Source organism: Chiloscyllium plagiosum, unplaced genomic scaffold (assembly GCF_037043375.1).
Source record: "Chiloscyllium plagiosum isolate Xiang-an unplaced genomic scaffold, Cpla_swu_hap1 HiC_scaffold_22, whole genome shotgun sequence".
NCBI lineage: Eukaryota > Metazoa > Chordata > Chondrichthyes > Orectolobiformes > Hemiscylliidae > Chiloscyllium > Chiloscyllium plagiosum.
The window spans coordinates 55,764,252-55,784,026 of NW_028270160.1; the positions used below are offsets into that span (position 1 = coordinate 55,764,252).

Genomic DNA, 19,775 nt, shown 5'->3' on the forward strand with positions numbered 1-19,775 from the left:
GAACAGCAGAGCAGAGACTATATTGACCCAGAAGTGGTGGGCAGGGGTGCAAGGTCCGAAAAGACTAGCTCACAATGGCCTTTATTATGGACTGTTAGAAGTAGAGTTCTCTCCAAATTGCAACTGAAATGCAGGAGGGGAAGAGTAGTCCGAGAAATCCTGTAGCATATTGCGTTTAGGAGTTGGGACATCAAGTTGCGGCTGCACAGGACATTGAGGGCACTTATAGAATGTCATGTTCCATTCTGGTCTCCCTGCGAGAGGAAAGACGTTGTGACACTTGAAAGGGTTTGGAAAAGGGTTACAAGGATGTTTTGTAAAACGTTGGAATTCTGTTAAATACCAAAAGAACTGTGGACGCTGGGAATCAGAAACAAAAACATGAAATTGCTTGAAAGGTTCAGCAGATTTGGCAAGCATCTGTGGAGGGAAATCATAATTAATTTTGGGTCAACCGACCCTTCCTCAGAACATACTGGAATTGTTTGAATGTGCTGTTAACATTAATGTGTTTAACATTGATCTACTGGCCCTGAGTATCTATGCAAAAGACTGGATATGGAAATCATGGTGTCTGCTGCTGAAGTCTGTTTTCAGATGTACCTTGCTCAGAGCTTTGTGTTGCATTTATTTCTCTTCTCAGCTTTGCCTTTCCATCTTTCTGACTGTCACCGATCACCGTCTCCCTTGCTTTCATTCTCTCGCTCTGTTTTTCTCTCTGTCTCTTCCTCTGCATGTGTGCATCTCTCTCTCATTCTGCATCTCCCCGTGTATCTGCATCTCTCTCTTTCTCTCTCTCTATCTCTCACACTCTCTCTCACACTCTCTCTGTGTCTGTCTCTGTCTCATTCACTCTCTCTTTCTCTCCCCCACTGTCTCTGTTTCTTCTTCTGCACTTGGATCAAGTTGTAGCAGACAGATTTACCAGTGTTGCAGCTTCCTGCTGTTTAAGAATGAGCCACAATTTGGAAAAACAAATAAAACTGAGAGAGGTTGAAGATCACTCCATTTCCCAGTCCGACATTAAAATTAACCTGTTGTCTCATGTACTATGGGGAACTGAAACCAGCTCTAAGCATTCCTACAGGAGTCCTTCACATTAATGAAACTCTTAAGCAATTTCACATTGGAAATCAAGTCAAGTCAAATGAAATCTGGCTTCCTACAAAACCATTTACCCTCTCTTATATATTTACTTGTAATAGTCCCACATAAGAATGATGAAGCAGGTTTTTTTTTATTATTATTTTTTTTTTAAATTTTAAAATTCTTTCATGGGACGTGAACCTTACTGACAAGCCAGCATTTATGAACCATCCGTAACTGTCCTTGAGAAAGGTGAGCGGACTTCTTGAACCACTGCAGCTCTCAGATTTTTTTTTTTACGTTTTAAAAAGAAGTCGAATCTGGAAGAAATGAAGCAAGAATAGTATCCGTAGAGGGTGAGGAATGAGTTGCATTTAGTTTGAGGGGGATTTGAATTTGTAGTTGGGAATTGTACATTGGATGTGGCCAATTTCATGCGCAAATCTAATGTCTTCTGTGTCTAATGCAATCAGAGGAAGATTAGCAAGTGTCATTAGGTTGTGAAAAACCTTGATGTCTTGTGATTTACTGGGATTTTTGCGTCAAATTAACATTCAGATGAAACTGATGTTCTGTATCCTCAGCTGGAAGATGAAAAGGATGGGAAAGGTGAGATGCAGGAATTTCCATGTCTTCCCATCAAATTACTTGATGCATGACCAAACCTTTACCTCCCATTACCTACCTGCCAGGTTTAAAAGGGTCTTTGTTTTGACATCGTCTAACTATTCTTTTCACACCATTTTTGGAAATGAAGTCTGTAATTTACTCTGTAACTTGAGCCTCTCTCTACTCAGATTGGAATAAAATAGCCACTTAGACTTAAAATGCTCGGTATTTTTCTGATTATTTTGCCGCTTTTGTTTTATTTTGGAACAAAAGCAACCCAAGGTGGGAATGTAAATAATTTTTTATGACATCATTCGAAATGGGACTCAGGAAAGTGAGACACCAGGTGATTATGATATGGGTGAGAGATTTAGTTGGAGGAAGCTATAACTCTTTTTCATTTGTGTGTTTGAATCTCTGGAGGCATCAATTTCAGCTTGTAATCCTGGCACCTTCACCGAGCCCTTTTCAATAACCACAATTGGTGGGAGGAAGGGTGGGGAAGTGGGTTGGGAGGGGATGCTGGTAAGGAACCATTGGGGCAGCTGGAAACCACATTATTACACGGAGTTTGTGTAATTTTATTAGTGGCTTTTTAGCACCATGTAGCAGCAGTGCTCCAACACTGCATTGGTGCTCCGGCCAATACCTATGTCTCAAACAACACTGTCAGAAAGACAGACTAAGTGTATCTTCCAGATTCTCTGCTCTGCTCCAATTCTGACCTCTGAGCATTTAATCATTCCACCTTTTGGATGCTTTATCAATGCTGGTGACTGTATATCCACCAGGTTATTTGGTGGGTGGGTACCGAATCCAGGAAGTGACCATACGTTTTAGATTAACGTACGCCCATTGGTGTTTCTGAGAAGCCAGAGGCTTGCCTTAGGCTTGATTAGATTAGATTAGATTTCCTACAGTATAGGAACAGGCCCTCTGGCCCAACAAGTCCACACTGATCCTCCGAAGAGCAATCCACCCAGACCCATTCCCCTACCCCATATTTATACCTGACTAATGCACCTAACACTATGGGACTGTGGGAGGAAACTGGAGCATCCAGAGGAAACCCACGCAAATACAGGGAGAATGCGCAAACTCCACACAGACAGTCACCTTAGGCAGGAATCGAACCTGGGACCCTGGTGCCTGTGAGGCAGCAGTGCTAACCACTGAGCCACCGTGCCACCCCACTGAGGCTTAAGCTATTCCCCTTATCTATCTCTCTCCACCTTTAAAATACTCCTTTACTTTTTCTAATATCCCCTGTTTGGGAGCTTCCCTGTCATACACTTTTGGGTGAAAGTGAGGACTGCAGATGCTAGAGATCAGAGTTGCGAGTGTGGTGCTGGAAAAGCACAGCAGGTCAGGCAGCATCCGAGGATCAGGAAAATTGACGTTTCGGACAAAAGCCCATCATCAGGAATGAGAACGCCTCATCTTCTGCCTTGGAACATTTCAACCCCAGGGCATCAATGTGGACTTCACCAGTTTCCTCATTTCCCCTCGCCCCACCTTACCCCAGTTCCAACCTTCCAGCTCAGCACCATCCCCATGACCTGTCCTACCTGCCAATCTTCCTTCCCACCTATCCATTCCACCCTCCTCTCTGACCTATCACCTTCGTCCCCACCCCCATCCACCTATTGTACTCTTGGCTACCTTCTCCCCAGCCCCACCCCCCCTCCCATTTATATTTCCACCCCGGAGGCTCCCTGCCTCATTCCTGATGAAGGGCCTTTGCCCAAAACATTGATTCTCCTGCTCCTTGGATGCTGTCTGACCTACTGTGCTTTTCCAGCACCACTCTAATCTAGATATTTTAAATTAATCTAGTCCCATTTACCAGCATTTTGCCCATATCCCTCTGAATCCTTCCTATTCATGTACACACTTAGATGCCTTTTAAATGTTGGGTAGCTTCCCTGTGATACATCTTTAGTTGTTTTAGTATGTTAAAGGAGCTAAATAAATGCAAGTAGTCTGTGGCTTTTAGGAAGCTGCAAATGGGTCTATATCAACATAAAATGTATGATCTGTTCCTGGATTTGGCACCCAATCACTGATGCACTTGGTGGATGTATTGTCAGCAGTGATGGAGAGGTCTGTATTTCAGAAAAAAAAAATAGAGAGTTACTTGTGGCTGGCAGCCTTGCTGAACTCGGAAACACTGAACCTCTCATTTCAGCTGCTTGATGTGATGTGTACACCAACATTGAATGATGCCAGTACTGGGCGATTAACACAGATTACTGATATTCCAGACTCCAATGGATGCGTCATATCCCTAATTCTTAGCTTTCGTCGCCAAATGTTCTGTTTATTACTCTTAAAAAGTCGAGTTCTTGAAAATTCTCATCAAGGCAAATTGTTGGGAGGAGAAGCAGTGACGAAGGGAATGATGGGAACTTTGGCGAGTTCATATTGTCAAGTGTCCACTTCTCCCCTGATGGTAACTTTATTCTTGTTTGCAGTTTAATTAGCCTGATTGCTCAGCGACCCTGAGTGAACTATGAATTTTCCCGTGATAACTATTCAAAGCAGAGACTATGATGGGACAACACTGCTTCACAATCATGCTGCCTTTTTAAAAAAAATTGTTCATACTTTTTCCCCCAACATGAACTGACACTGTCCTATCCAACGACGTACTGAGTTGATAAAGGTGAACGCTGCTTTCCGAGACAATTTCATGCTCCGATGAACTTTGAACCACTCTCTCTCCCTTTACTGTGAAGACTAAGTTGGGTCTGACTCTGACAGGTTGCTTCCCCACCCCACCCCCAACACGATTGTTGCACATTGCCCACAGAATGGAGATTCCAGAGTCCGTTCCAGCTCCTCATCAGCCAGAACCACTAAATTTGTGTTTGTGAACCCGGATTCGACAGAGAGAGACACTGATTACAGTGAGCTGCCTCCTCAGTGGTGTCTTTAATGCTGTTGCAGTTTCTCTCATTGCCCAAGATGGCGGATAACATAAATTTGGACAGAGTGGCATTCTCAAGAACATGAGAAATGGGACATACGGAGATCAGAGCACCTTCCCCTGCCATTCACTTCAAACAAAACTGAGGACTAAGATGCATTGAAGAGTTTGATTGAGTCTTTTGAGGGTGAGTGTCTGAGGGGACAAAGGAAGAGGGGTGGAAGGTTGGCTGATGGTGGGAATTCAAAGCTCATTTCCTCAGGATGCACCCTCTGAGCCAAGACCAGGGCTGTCCGACCAGAGTCTCCACTCCACAGTTGGCACGGTGGCCTAGCACTTAGCATTGTTGCCTCACGGCACCAAAGACCCAGGTTCGATTCCAGTCTCAGGTGACTGTCTGTGTGGAGTTTGCACATTCCCTGTGTGGGTTTCCTCTGGCTTCCTCCCACAGCCCAAAGGTGACCTACACATGAATAGCTGATGTCCTCCCCTTTCAAGACAGGGAGACAAATTTTTATGGTGAAAGGAGAAAGATTTAAAATAGACGTGAAGGGAAATTGTTTGCACAGAGTGGTTCATGGGTTGAATGAACTTCGAAGAAGTAGTGGATGCGGGTACAGTTACCACATTTCAAAGACATTTGGGTAAGTACATGAAAGGAAATGTTTAGAGGGATATGGACCAAGCGTAGGCTGGTGAGACTAGTTTAGTTTGGGATTATGGTCAGTATGGACTGGTTGGACTGAAGGATTTGTTTCCATGCTGTATGACTCTGTGTGCAGGTTAGGTAGATTGACCATGCTAAAATGGCCATAGTGTTCAGGGATGTATGGGCTAGGTGGATTAGCCATGGACAATGCAGGGTTATGGAGATAGGATAGGAGCAATGGGTCTGGGTGGGATGCCCTATAGCAGGGTGGTGTGGATACATAGAATCCCTAGTGTGGAAACAGGTCCTTCAGCTCAACAAGCCCACACCAACCCAACGAAGAGTATCCCACCCAAACCCATTCTCCTATCCTATTACTTTACATTTACTCCTGGCTAATGCACATCCCCTACACATCCCTGAGGGCTATGGGCAATTTGGCATGGCCAATTTACCTAATCTGCACATCTTTGAACTGTCGGAGGAAACCCACGCAGACATGGGGAGAACGTGCAGACGCCACACAGACAGTCGGCCGAGGCTGGAATCGAACCCGGGTCCCTGGTGCTGTGAGGCAGCATTGCTAACCACTGAGCCACTGTGCCACCCCATGGGACTCAATGGGCTGACTGACCTGCTTCCACATTGTAGGGGTTCTATGAACCTCCAGCCTTTGAGGAGCCCAGTCATAACTCAGTACATGCCCCCGTGGGGACATAGTGAGGGGCATGTGCAGGCTGCAGATACACGTTTTCGCAGGTGAGACAATATGCAAAACCAAATACTCACAGCAAGATGCCAATTTATTACTTCAAACAACCGAACCTTGATCAGGCCAGAAGGTATCAGTTGTTACTTAACAGCTCCTTGGCAGCATCAGCTCCTCTGGGCTGAGCAGTTGGATTTCCTCTTTCGTCGACTTTCCAAATGAGAATATTGCATGTGGAGGATATGAATTCCAGTCCACTTCTCGCTGTTATGCCAGATCCATGAATTGGCAGCCAAAGTCGCTGTTTCCATACCCTGATGCTCCTTTCGTTTCTGTTTGGAGTAAACAAGCAAAAAACGATGTTGAAAATCTTGCGGCATGACCCATGGCATATTTTTGGCTTAAAAATTCAAACGTGCTGAGCATAATTCGAATATCGATGCACAAAGAGAAAAAGATTGTTGGAAACCAGTGCCTTACCCTTACAGTCAGAAGTGGCGTCTTTTAGAACGGGGAATAAAGATAAGGCTGACCAACTAAATACGTATTTTGGTTCTGCCTTCGTAAAGCAGGACACAAACACATAGCAGAAAACTAGGATTTAGTGACAGTGTTGGAACTGAAGGAAATCAATATAGTAGAGAAATACTGTTAAGGAAATTTAATGGAATTAAAGGCCAATAAATCCCCAGGGCCCAATAATATACATGCCAGAGTACGTAAAGAAATGGACATAGAAACAGTGGATCCATTAATGGTCACTTTCTAAGATTCCACAAACTCAAAGTTTGTGAGAAGATTTGTAGCTCGGGTGCTCGTTGTTGTGGTTCTGTTCGCCGAGCCGGGAATTTGTGTTGCAGACGTTTCGTCCCCTGTCTAGGTGACATTCTCAGTGCTTGGGAGCCTCCTGTGCAGCGCTTCTGTGATGTTTCCTCCGCCATTTATAGTGGTTTGTCTCTGCCGCTTCCGGTTATCAGTTTCAGCTGTCCGCTACAGTGGCCGGTATATTGGGTCCAGGTCGATGTGCTTATTGATTGGATGAGTGCCATGCCTCTAGGAATTCCCGAGTGTACAAAATCCCATGCAGGGACTGCACAAAACGCTACATAAGACAAACAGGAAGACAGCTAACAATCTGCATCCATGTACACCTACTAGCCACGAAATGACATGACCAGCTATCCTTAGTAGCCACACACTCAGATGACAAACAACATGAGTTCAACTGGGACAACACTACTATTATAGGACAAGCCAAACAGAGAACAGCTACAGAATTCCTAGAGGCATGGCACTCATCCACAGATTCAATCAACAAGCACATCGACTTGGACCCAATATACCGGCCACTGCAGCGGACAGCTGGAACTGACAACTGGAAACGGCAGATACAAATCGCTATAAATGCCGGAGGAAACATCATAGATGCGCTTCACAGGAGGCTCCCAAGCACTGAGGATGTCACCTAGACAGGGGACAAAACGTCTGCAACAGAAATTCCCAGCTCGGCGAACAGAACCACAACATTCCACAAACAGTTGGAGATTGGAGGTTCTTTAATGTAGCTCCTCTTAAAAATGGAGGTAGAGAGAGAGTTAAATCAGGAAAATAGAGCAGTAGGTCTGATGTCAGTAGTGGGGAAGATATTAGAGTCTGTTATAAAAGATTAAATAGTAGAGCCTTTGTGAAGCAGTGACAGGATTAAACAGCATGGGTATCAAAAGGGATAACTTGCTGACAAATCGTTCGAATTCTTCAAGGATGTAACTAGTAGGGTTGATGAGGGGGAGCCCGTAGATATGAAGGCTTTCACCACAATGCTACATGAGAGATTAGCATGTCAAATTTAAGCACGTGGGATTGTGAGTAGTATTGAGATGGATAGAACACTGGTTGGCAGACAGGATACAAAGCGTAAGAATAAATGGATCTTTTTTTCCCCAGATGGCAGGCAGTGAGTAGTGGGATACCACAGGGATCAGTGCTAGGACGCCAACTATTCACAACATACGTTAATGATTTAGATGAGGGAACTAAACATAATATTTCAATTCTCAGATGACCCAAAGCTAGGCAGGAGGGTGAGCTGTGAGGAGGATGCAGAGATGCTTCAGTGTGATTTGGACTTGCTGAGTAAGTGGGCAAGTGCATGGCAGTTGCAGTGTAATGTGGATCAATGTGAGGTCATCCACTTTGGAAACAAAAGCAGGAAGGCACATTATTATCAGGATGAGAGGGGGAGGATGTGCACAGAGTGTCCTCATACACTGGTCACTGAAAATGGCATGTAGGTGTGGTAGGCAGTCAGGAAGGCAAATGTTTGTTGGCCTTGATAGTGAAAGGATTTGAGCACAGTAAAAGCATGTCTTGCTGCAATTGTACAGGGTATTGGAGAGATTGCATCTGGAATATTCCTTATCTGAAGAAGAATGTTCTTGCTATAGAGGGAGTGCAGCAAAGATTTACCAAGTTGGTTCCTGGGATGGCAGGACTGATGAATAAGGAGAGATTGAGTTGGTTAGGATTACTTTTGCTGGGGTTCCAAAGAATGAGAGGGTGATCTCATCAAACCTATAAAATTCTAACAGGACCAATAAGGTTGATGCAGCAAGGGATTATTGCAACAGCGTTCCCACTGGCAGGAGTCACAGTCTAAGGATATGGGATAAACCATTTAGGACTGAGATGAGGAGAAATTTCTTCACACAGACAGTGGTGAGCTTGTGGAATCCACAGCCAGAGAAAGCAGCTGAGGCCAAAACATTGTATGATTACAAAAAGGAGTAGGATATAGCACTTAAAGCTAAAGGGATCAAAGGATATGGAGGGGAACAGGCTGTTAATTTGGATGATCAGCCACGATTGTTTTAAATGATGGAGCAAGCTCAAGGGGCCAAATGGCCTACTCCTGCTACTATTTTCTATATTTCTAACTAATCGTGGGGAAAAGGTTATTTATGTCAGGCTGTCTACTTCACCGCTAACTCTGTTCCATTCTATCCATGAAGGGGAAGTATATTATTTGTTATCTATTTCTGTCTTTCATCTCCTTCGCAGGGAAAGCACTCATTATTTCTGATAGTTTACTTCAAAAAAAGAACTAAACCTCTCCCTGTTTGCCACACATCTTGTAGTCGCTGATCTCCTCGTGTGTTTGTGACCAGTTTATATTGAGCTTCTGAAATCATAATGTTAAATTAAGTTCAAATCAGGCACAGTCTCAACAATGATATTAGGGCTATCCCTTTCCACAGCTCAATATAACTCCTTTTCATTACAATGGGTTGCCTTCAATTCTTTAGTCAATCTTTTATGTAATATCTAAATCTATCATCAAGCTTTATTCAATGCTTTAAGCATAAATTACAGCTATTCTAGGAGGACTATGTCAGATTCCTTGAGAATTCCATTTTTATTCCATCACGTTGATATGCTTTCCTTTATTGGTCAAAGTATTGAGTACAGGAGTTGGGAGATCATGTTGCGGCTGTACAGGACATTGGTTAGGCCACTGTTGGAATATTGCGTGCAATTCTGGTCTCCTTCCTATCGGAAAGATGTTGTGAAACTTAAAAGGCTTCAGAAAAGATTTACAAGGATGTTGCCAGGGTTGTAGGATTTCAGCTATAGGAGAGGCTGAACAGGCTGGGGCTGTTTTCCCTGGAGCGCGGAGGCTGAGGGGTGACCTTTTAGAGGTTTACAAAATTATGAGGGGCATGGGTAGGATAAATAGACAAAGTCTTTTCCCTGGGGTTGGGGAGTCCAGAACTAGAGGGCATAGGTTTAGGGTGAGAGGGGAAAGATATAAAAGAGACCTACGGGCAACGTTTTTACACAGAGGGTGGTACGCATATGGAATGAGGTGCCAGAGGAAGTGGTGGAGGCTGATACAATTGCAACATTTAAGAGGTATTTGGATGGGTATATGAATAGGAAGTGTTTGGAGGGATATGGGATGGGTGCTGGCAGGTGGGACTAGATTGGGTTGGGATATCTGGACGGTTTGGACCGAAGGGTCTGTTTCCATGCTGTACATCTCTATGAGTCTATGACGTGACTGCCAGGGTAGTAAAAGATTATATGAATGCACTTTGGTCCTTTTCTATCTAAGTATTCTGTGTGTGAAATCCATTTTTATGTTTTTTTGCCATATATTGTTGTAAATCTACCGGATCCACAATTTCCTAGACAGTGCTGGCCATCATTTTGGAAATATCACCATATTAGCTTGTTTCCAAAGTTTTAGCTCCTCCCCAGTGTTTATTGCCTACCATGTGATGATATAATCTCTCTTTCTCTGATCCATTGGTTATGAAATCACCTGCATTATGTTTGCTCGCTTGGACTCTGAACCACTTGCTTATTTCCTGGGTGTTCGGTTGACTTAAATTCCCAATTGTAACTTTATTTCCACATACACTGAGCAGAGTAATCTCCTGGAAGGGATAATGACCACAGGTTAGAAGCAGTCTGTGGGTGATTTCAAGTAAAAATAAGTTATTCTTGTACCATGTTACAAAATGCATTACAGTACAGAGATCTTGGCTGAGAAAGCACTGAACTTGTCACTGCACAATAAAGAGGTGTTTTCACAGAATCCCTGCAGTGTGGACGCAGGCCTTTCAGTACACCTCCTCCCATCCTGCCCCCTGTACTGGAGTACACCTCCTCCCATCCTGCCCCCTGTAAAAACGCCATCCCATTCTCCCAATTCCTTCGTCTCCGCCGCATCTGCTCCCAGGAGGACCAGTTCAAAATACGTACAACACAGATGGCCTCCTTCTTCAAGGACCGCAATTTCCCCCCCGACGTGGTCGACGGTGCCCTCCACCGCATCTCCTCCACTTCCCGCTCCTCCGCCCTTGAGCCCCGCCCCTCCAACCGCCACCAGGACAGAACCCCACTGGTCCTCACCTACCACCCCACCAATCTCCATGTACAGCGCATCATCCGCCGTCACTTCCGCCACCTCCAAACAGACCCCAGCACCAAGGATATATTTCCCTCCCCTCCCCTATCAGCTTTCCGTAGAGACCACTCCCTCCGCGACTCCCTTGTCAGATCCACACCCCCCACCAACCCAACCTCCACTCCCAGCACCTTCCCCTGCAACCGCAGGAGGTGCAACACTGGCGCCCACACCTCCCCCCTCACTTCTCTCCAAGGCCCCAAGGGAAACTTCCATATCCGCCACAGATTCACCTGCACCTCCACCCACATCATCTACTGCATCCGCTGCAGCCGGTGTGGCCTCCTCTATATTGGGGAGACAGGCCGCCTACTTGCGGAGCGATTCAGAGAGCACCTCTGTGCCACCCGGACGAACCAACCCAACCACCCTGTAGCACAGCATTTCAACTCCCCCTCCCACTCCATCGAGGATATGCAGGTCATTGGACTCATCCACCGCCAAACCACAACAACGCGATGGTCGGAGGAGGAGCGTCTTATCTTCCGACTGGGAACCCTCCAACCACAGGGGATGAACTTGGACTTCACCAGTTTCTTCATCCCCCCTCCCCCCACCTTGTCTCAGCCGAATCCCTCCAGCCCAGCACCGCCTTCCTGACCTGCAGTCTTCTTCTTGACCTCTCCGCCTCCATCCTACTCCGACCTATCACCCTCACCTTGACCTCTTTCCACCTATCACATTTCCAACGCCCCTCCTCCAAGTCCCTCCTCCCTACCTTTTATCTTCTCCTGCTGAACACACTCTGCTCATTCCTGAAGAAGGGCCTGTGCCCGAAACGTCGAATCTCCTGTTCCCTGGATGCTGCCTGACCTGCTGTGCTGTTCCAGCAATAAAGTTTCAACAAGTGCAGAGACTCCAAAGAGCATCTCACCCAGAACCAAGCCTCTACCACATCCTGTAACCCTGCATTTCCCATGACTGAACCACCTAACCTACATATCTTTGGACTGTGGGACAAAACTGGAGGAAACCATGCAGGCACAGGGAGAATGTGTAAACACCACACAGTCACCCGAGGGTGGAATCAAACCTGGGTCCCTGGCACTTTGAGGCAGCAGTGCTAATCACTGAGCCACTGTGCCATATGTGGAGTAGAGACTGTGGTCCATCAGTCCTGCTCTTCGCTCTGAGGTCCATGTACCGTATAACACAGCTGATGGTAGATTTGAGACCACTGTGTGATGTGTCATAGTGCAATAAATAATGTAATATTTATATTTATAAATGATTATAGATAAATATAATTTATGGAAATGCTGTGGGAAGTGTCTGATACTCATTTAGCTGAACAATCATTGTCAGATGGCATCTTTTGGAATTTGTGTTTATATAATGCCTTGGAGGACTTCAGGATCTACCAATGTACTTCACAGTGAATGAAATGCTTGTAAAATATAGTCATTGTTGTGAGGCACGTCAGTCAGCTTGCACACAGCAAGTAGCAGATACTGGCATGAACATCCTGAATGTCAATTGACAAATGTCATAACGGTTTCTTGCATGCACCTGGGAAGGTGTCTGAAATTCATGTCTCATCGGAAAGACAGCAACAGTGCTGCACTCCCTCAGTACAATACAGAAGTCTTAGGCACAGCAAAAGGCTGACATCTCTTATGGCAACTGCATACAGGGAGCAATGGATTCTTAGGGAAAGAGATTTGTAATTTAGTTTTGTTCAGAAGTTGCACAACAGGTTATATTCCAACAGGTCTATTTGAAATCACAGGCTTTTGGAGCGCTGCTCCTTCATCCGGTGAAATCTCTTCGTGTGATGAAGGTGCAGCGCTTTGAAAGCTTGTGATTTCAAATAAACCTGTTGGACTATAACCTGGTGTTGTGTGACTTCTGACTTTGTCCACTCCAGTCCAATACTGGCACCTCCACATTATCTCTGTAATCAGTGTGCCATTGGAAACTATTTATAATTATTGCCCTCCTTGGATCGTTCCAGTTTACTGCTGGTCTGCACTGCCTTCAAAGATGGATGACACCCCATTCCTTAACAGCACTGGAGATAAAACAAAAGATCTGCTCCAGATAAAGAATTGAAGCCAATGTGAATTGATCTTGTTTTACACATCATTATGTTGGCAGATTAAATTTGACTCTTAAGGGTGAGTTGATTGATAATGTATAAAGTTATGACGGCAGGGTACTTGTATAATCTTGTGAAATTGTCAAATAGTATAAACTACATTGAGCAATGTAGTTCAAGTTCCTAGAAATTAAAACTGCAAGGAAGAGCAGATGATTTATATGGAATTAATACTCAAGAAGCAGGCGAGTGCTGGAGTGAATCTAAATTATTTACTTTGAATGATAGCATAGTGTGTCCAATTCGATATTAATGCTGCTAATGTGTGTATTAGATGTCAGATTAATTTTGATGCATAAAGCTGAGTTAAGAAAGAATCCAGATGTGTATATCAGCGTGTGTATGTTGCCATGTATGTCTGAACGTGTGCTTCATTAACTCCAGCTGAAAAAATATTTATCTGTTTGTCGTCATATTCAGAGTTGAAGGCTGAAAGTAATTGAATATTGGATAACCTCACTTGTCATGCATTGTTTAAATACAAACATTCACTGGCCAAGTCCTCATCTTCCAACAAAATGATTTCAATATATGATCATGCATTGCAAAATGAAAATAATACAATATGGTGTTTGGTACGGTCCTATAAAAATGCAACAGTGGCACTTGCTGATTTTTTTGAGCTTAATGGGATGCACTTAATATAAAAAAAATGTTATTATGAATTGCAATATTTACTCGCATTGCAGACAATTGGTACAAGACCGTGTTAAGTCATTATTAATTGTGTGGTTGTATGGTTTATAACATTTGTTAGAGTAGGTGTTTTGTCTAGGAAGATCTATTGAATCTATTTTGAAGTATTATTAATTTGGAAACGCAGTGTGTCTTTCTCATTGCATTCACCTGAAAGTGTCAGGATTACTGCATGCTTCCATTAGTCAACAACTTAGTGCAAACTAGCTCTGCTGCATTCCAGGTTAGAAAGCAAGCAGACACAGCAAAGATTTGCACAGGGGATTTTCATGCCCTATGCAAATGGTACTGCTTGTATGGGTTTGCCATCAATAATCTTAGACCAACAAAGCTTTCTGATTTGGATTGTACAGAACATTTGATTTAGATGTGAGCTGCTCAGTAACTGAATGCTATCAGCAGCTTAGACTAAGGCGCACTCCCAGCTACGATCCCTACATCGAGAGTTTGTACATCTTCGCTGTTTTGCTAGTGAAATGTCAACAACTGCTTTAGTGCCCATTTGATAAAGAGGGGAACTCAGTTGAGGTTATACTACTTAATGCTGTCTCCAATCAACTTCCAATAGAGTTAGAGGTGAAATACTCCACAGGATCATTTCATTGAACAAAATTTGATACAAGGCCACACAAAAAAGCTCGGTCATCAAAACCTGTTTAGTCGTCTAATAGCAATACCAGTGATGGTAATAAACATGTTACACTTGGTAAGTTTGAATTGATTTATTGTAGCCAGATGTGTCTAAGTACAGTAAAAAGCTTAGTTTTGCGAGCAGTACAGGCAGATCATAGCAAACAAAGGCGTACAGATCATAAACTACCTAAAGCAAAGCACACAAGGTTACAACTGCATGGGAGATGCACAAAGCAAGATCAACATCATCTCAAGTTAGAGAGTCCATTCAGCTGTCTAATAACGGCAGGGAAGAAGCTGTTCTTGAACCTTTAAGAGGGTGACGGAGGTGGGTGCTGTGTGTGTGTTTTTTCAAACTTTTGTATCTTCTGCTTGATGAAGGAGAAAGTTAGGAATCTAGCATTGTCCATTTCAGATTGTTGTGTATTATTTTAATTTGGTGGGGGTTTATGTTTTTAGGCAAGTGGCGTAGAATGTGAAGGAGACCAAGTTCTTGGTTAAATGATTGGATTCACAGATCTTGCTGCTGCTGTCAAGTTCAGTGAGCAGCAACTTGTTTCACTAGCCAAAGAGGCTGCTGATGATGCTCGCACTTGGCACTCCCTTCATGAGAGGGAGATGGTAAACTGGAAACTCGAAACTGAGGTCAGCATGGGAGTCATGTAAAATAATATTTAAATATCAGTAAAAGTTTCACTTCAAAACAAAGTTCAAATCCTCCAAAAAGTTCATAAAACAAGCTGTATCATTCTCAAATGGATAGGTTAGATGCTGGTTTACGATCCATATCTAGTAACAAACAGATTTTTCTATCTCTCGGTTCAGATTTTTGGCGACTTCCTTTTTATATACCTTGGCATCAAATTTTGTTTGATAATGTTCCTCTTTCTCTCTGAAGGTAAAAAGAAGGTGGTGGTGTGGATTAGATTAGATTAGATTCCCTACAGTGTGGAAATAGGCCCTTCGGCTCAACAAGTCCACACCGACCCTCCGAAGAGTAACCCACCCAAACCCATTTCACTCTGACTAATGCACCTAACACTTTGGGCAATTTACCAAGGTCAATTCACCTGGCCTGCACATCTTTGGACTGTGGGAGGGAAACTGGAGCACCCAGAGGAAACCCACGCAGACACGGGGAGAATGTGCAAACTCCACACAGACAATCGCCCAAGGCTGGGATTGAATCCGGGTCCCTGGCGCTGTGAGGCAGCAGTGCTAACCACTGAGCCACCGTACCGCCCCTAAAAGACCAGAAAAAGTGGAAAATGGATGCCACCATCAGTGTGTTGTGCAGATAGTAATTCAAACCTTAACACTTGACCTCTGCAGTTTTTAAAATACTGAAGGCAGTGAATATTAATCTTTAGTGTCATAGAGGTGTATAGCACAGAAACAGACTCTTCAGTCCAACCAGATATCCAAACCTAATCTAGTCCCGTTTTCCAGCACTTGGCCCATATCCCTCTAAACCCTTCCTGTCCATATACTCACCCAGATGCCTTTTAAATATTCTAATTGTACCAGTCTCCACCACTTCCTCTGGCTGCCCATTCCATACACGCAACAACCTCTGTGTGAAAAAGTTGCCCCTTTAGGTCCCTTTTAAAGTCTTCCCCTCACACCGTAAACCTATGCCCTCTAGTTTTGGACTCCCCCACCCCAGGGAAAAGACCTTTGTCTATTTACCCTATCCATGCCCCTCATGATTTTAAAACCTCTATAAGTTTATAAAGCCCATAGCTTCTGACGCTCCAGGAAAAACAGCCCCAGCCTATTCAACCTCCCCTAGATCTCAAATCCTCCAACCCTGGCAACATCCTTGTAAATTTTTTCTGAACCCTTCCAAAGGAAGGAGACTAGAACTGCACGCAATATCCTTAAAGTGGCAGAACCAATGTCCTGTACAGCCACAACATGACCTCCCAACTCCTGTACTCGATACTCTATTCAATAAAGGAAAGCATACCAAATGTATTCTTCACTGTCCTGTCTACCTGCGACTCTACTTTCAAGGAGCTATGAATGTGCACTGCAAGTTCTATTTGGTCACCAACACTCCCAGGACCTTACATTAAGTGTATATGCCCTTCCCTGAGTTGGTTTTCCAAGATGCAGCACCTCGCATTTATCTAAATTAAACTCCATCTGCCACCACTCAGCCCATTGGCCCACCTGGTCAAGATCCCATTGTAATCTGAGGTAATCTTCTTCGCTGTCCACTGGACCTCCAGTTTTGGTGTCACCTGCAAACCTACTTGGAATCCGTCACAACTAACTAATCAGACTGTTTGGAAAGTAAGACTAAAGTCTACCAATTTACCATTGCAGTGACATTAATGTGGAATTGTTGAGAAATTGAGTGCTGGCTTCTGAAAACCACCGATTCTGAAGCACTGAGTCAAATCTTGTTCCCTGTAGATGTTGCATATGAATATAATGGTAACATTAAGTTTTTAGTCACTTTCTTTTGTTATGGACCTGACTGGACCAGACCAGACCAGGCCAGATCTCTTCTTAATATTTTAGGAAAACGTTAGGTTATCTTCTTATGTTAAAGGCAAATGTTACAGTGCTTGTTCCTGGCGCAGTGCGGCTGGTTAATTTATTTGATGTTGAGCAAAACACTGTAGTTAAAATGCAACTGAAGAAAGAGGAATTTAGAATAACTTAACTATTGGAAAACTTAACAGAATAATAGATACAGTAGCTATTGCTAATAAACTGTTCCATTATAGTAACATCCCATCAACACACCCCTTGGCAAATAAGGAAAATTCAGACACAGGTTCTCACAGGCTGTTCTCCAATCCAGAAGGAAAAATCATGAAGGGAAAATTCAGAGAGAGTAGCAGCCAGGAGACATTCACTGAAGCTTCTAACTGTTGAGACCCCAGTAGCTTCCAATGTTACCGAAGAAACCGAAACCCAGAAAGCTGAATCGGTCAGAGCTGGCCACACCCTTTCAGGCTATTTTCTCTAAAAAGCCAAGGCGTCCTGAGCTGTTTACTCAGGATGTCTTCAGGAGCCAGCTTGGCACCTCTCTTTCTCTCGCTTTCTCGCACTCTCTCTCTCTCGCACTCTCTCTCTCTCTCGCACTCTCTCTCTCTCTCGCACTCTCTCTCTCTCTCTCGCACTCTCTCTCTCTCTCGCACTCTCTCTCGCACTCTCTCTCTCTCTCGCACTCTCTCGCACTCTCACTCACTCACTCTCACTCAAAACAAGCAAGGATGAACTAACCTACTAAAGCTACGTCATTGTCACACTGCAAGGAAACTTTCCAATGCATGCCTGGTCTTGAGCCATTCTAATTAAAGCTGCTGCCTTCCATGAAGGTAGTTACTACTTGGTCACTACTTGTGAGCTAAGACGTGAGTTGCTGAAGTGATTTATTTCATGAGCCTTGTGACTGGGGTGATAACAAATCCTAACATTTTATAGCTAATTTTTGTGGAATAAAGGGTTAACATCGGTGATGTCAGATCAGATGGACGTGGACCCTGAGGGAATAAAGTTCTAACGGAGTCCTCTGTGAACACTCAAGAAATATTCATTGGTTTGCACCCATCTGGTTTCCAGTGCTCGTTTGCTAAAGCTTTCCAGATGCCTCTGTTCAGGATATTGATAGAGTTTCTAGAATCTGGAGGGGCATCACCGTCTGCTGAGCCTCACACCATCCTGACTTAGAACTGTTCCTCCGCTGTTGCTGGGTCTCAGTCCTCAAACACTGTTCCTTAACAGCACTGTGGGTGTCTCTCTAACCCCAAAGACTGCAGTGCTTCAAGAAGGCAGCATGCCTCTACCTTCAGGGACAATTAGGCAGGCAGTAAATATTGGTTCAACCAGCAACACCTACGTCCCATAAACAATTTTTTTAAAATACGGAATTGATTTGGGATGATAAATAAGATTTATTATTAATTTAGAAAAAGCACTGAGAAATATGTGATTTAGAATTCCACGTGTGTGTACTGGGCAATGTGTACCAATTGTAATATTGTGTTCATGTATTAGGGATTCTTTATAAGGAGGTAGTGATTAGAGTGAAACCACAGGATTAATGTCCCAGTCTCTCATACCTGTGCAGGAATTACAAAAGAGCCACTGACAAAGACTGACTGATTGCAAACTCCAGTCAGGCCCCTTTCCCCAACATGAGCGTTTTCTTCTTATAATGATTACAATGTGGCGTTTTATTTTATTTCTATCAGCTAACATATTCTTTTTGTTGAATGGATTATGAGAGGAATGTGAAGAGAATGTTTGAATTCCCTCGCGTGTAAAAGATGCGACAGTAGATATTTGGATGTGCTTGACTCTTCAATCAAACCAAACAATTAAAACGTGCCAACTAGCCTTTATTTCTTCAGAAGAAAAAAGGTTTGAAGTATTAAAATTGACAAGGGCAGAATGTAAAAGGTTTGAGTGATGTGGGCTATGTTAGGAATTGTGACAAGATTTCTGGTGAGGCCTATCACATCCTGCTCCATCTTCACTGCTTTTCCCAAGAGGCGTGGTGAGCTTCTCTCTAGGCAGTGATGAGTTACCAGTTAAAGGGGATTGGTGGTTGTTAAATGTGTTAGTGAAAGTCTGACTTGTCTCGTTAATATTCACCTTCCTGTATTACCAAACGAGCCGGATGTTGAGAAAACCTAACGTGGAAACCAGGACAGGTACCTGGCCAATTCAGTTTGCTCTAAATGAGCTCCATGTTGGACCCTGGGCATCTACCTCCGGGCATGCTCCATCTCACACAGGATGCACTCTTTCCCCCCTCCCCCACCCTACCCCACCCAAAGACCAAAGACTTTGACATCTGCTATGTGCCAGCAGCTAAGAACCTTCAATGGCACACCTCCAGTCCCCTGAGAGGACACTCTTGAACTTTGGTGCCACATGTTCAACTCTCTCTCTAATGCTGCAGCAAGAACATTGTGCACTCAGGGACACAGACCCAGCTCATGGACTGGGCCAGGCTTGTCACTCGCTGTCGTAGCACTCACTCTGAGCCTGCCTGGATGCTCATAGCCTTTGTCACGTTGTTTGCTCAGTCAGAGCAATCGGCTCTTATTGCTTCTGCGTTAACTCGCTGTTGAAAGCAGACACAAAGCAAAGAAGCTTGTCAATAGTTGTTAGCAGTACACAGTCTAATCAACCTTCACTCATGGGTTTCTGGCAGTTAGTCATGGACAGTCTCTGATACCAGTCCAGGGGCTTGGACATGGTCAGTGAGCCACTTGGAGCAGCTAGAGTCATTAGGGGTGAGGACCTGAATAACCAGCAGTCCACCACCCTCTCTCGACTCTACTGAGGGCTGCTTTCCTTCTGGAATGAGAGAGGGGTGGGTGTTAAGGGAGATGAAAGTGGGTGGCAAACTATTTCTGTTGCTGCAGGTTT

At 44.1% G+C, this 19,775-nt stretch overlaps 1 protein-coding gene across 3 annotated transcripts in view; it reads left to right on the top strand.

Moving 5' to 3' along the window:
* The window catches only part of LOC122561037 (protein bicaudal C homolog 1-like), a 277,035-nt gene that overhangs the window by 117,186 nt on the left and 140,074 nt on the right, over positions 1–19,775 (top strand). The window lies entirely within an intron of this gene.